Here is a 647-nt window from a genome sequence, read left to right as displayed (position 1 = left end):
GTAAAATTCGACACCATAGTTCATTAACTGCTTATGAACTTAAACTTCCATTTCCGTTTTTCCAATAATAGGTACCTATTTATGTCCAAAACATTTCAGCCCCCTCTCCCTCATGTTGGAGACCGCTGTATCGATGACCTTGGAACAAATACCCCTCTTGAGCTATGACGTCACTCGCAGGTGAAAAGAAAAGGAACCGGTAACATGTTTGCGTAGATTTATAAACGGCTATCCGGACACACTGTTCTAACAGCCCGGCTAGCTCAGTCGGTAGAGCACGAGACTCTTAATCTCGGGGTCGTGGGTTCGAGCCCCACGTTGGGCGAAATTTTTTGCACTTTTTTTTCTTCCAGATTTTTTCTATAGGAAGGAAAGTAATGTAATCGGTTTTCTTCCGTCTTCATTTGCAATGATTTTTTTACTAATCACTTTTTCTCAAGATTTTATTTATTTTAAAAGCTTTACCATGTTTTTCTTGAAATTTGTAGGTATACCTGCTCATCTTCTTCTTCTTCTTCTTTTGTTTTGCCATGTTCCCGTTCAAACGGGGTCGGTATAGGTAAACTGCTCGTAACTTATTTTATTCACCGAACAACCGCCCTGCCTCTTTAATGATCCTTGTTAAGAAAAATTAGAAATCTCTATTG

The 647-nt window shown here is 39.3% G+C and overlaps 1 non-coding gene across 1 annotated transcript; it reads left to right on the top strand.

The window, feature by feature from the left end:
• Positions 1–252: 252 nt before the first annotated feature.
• Trnak-cuu lies at positions 253–325 on the top strand. The gene has a single exon. It is a non-coding gene; the product is annotated as a tRNA-Lys (tRNA).
• The last annotated feature ends 322 nt before the right edge of the window (positions 326–647 follow it).

The sequence above is a fragment of the Diaphorina citri genome, unplaced genomic scaffold, assembly GCF_000475195.1.
Source record: "Diaphorina citri unplaced genomic scaffold, Diaci psyllid genome assembly version 1.1 scaffold11319, whole genome shotgun sequence".
NCBI lineage: Eukaryota > Metazoa > Arthropoda > Insecta > Hemiptera > Psyllidae > Diaphorina > Diaphorina citri.
Note: the sequence above shows the minus strand (reverse complement) of the source record. Positions and strands in the feature narration are given on the sequence as shown.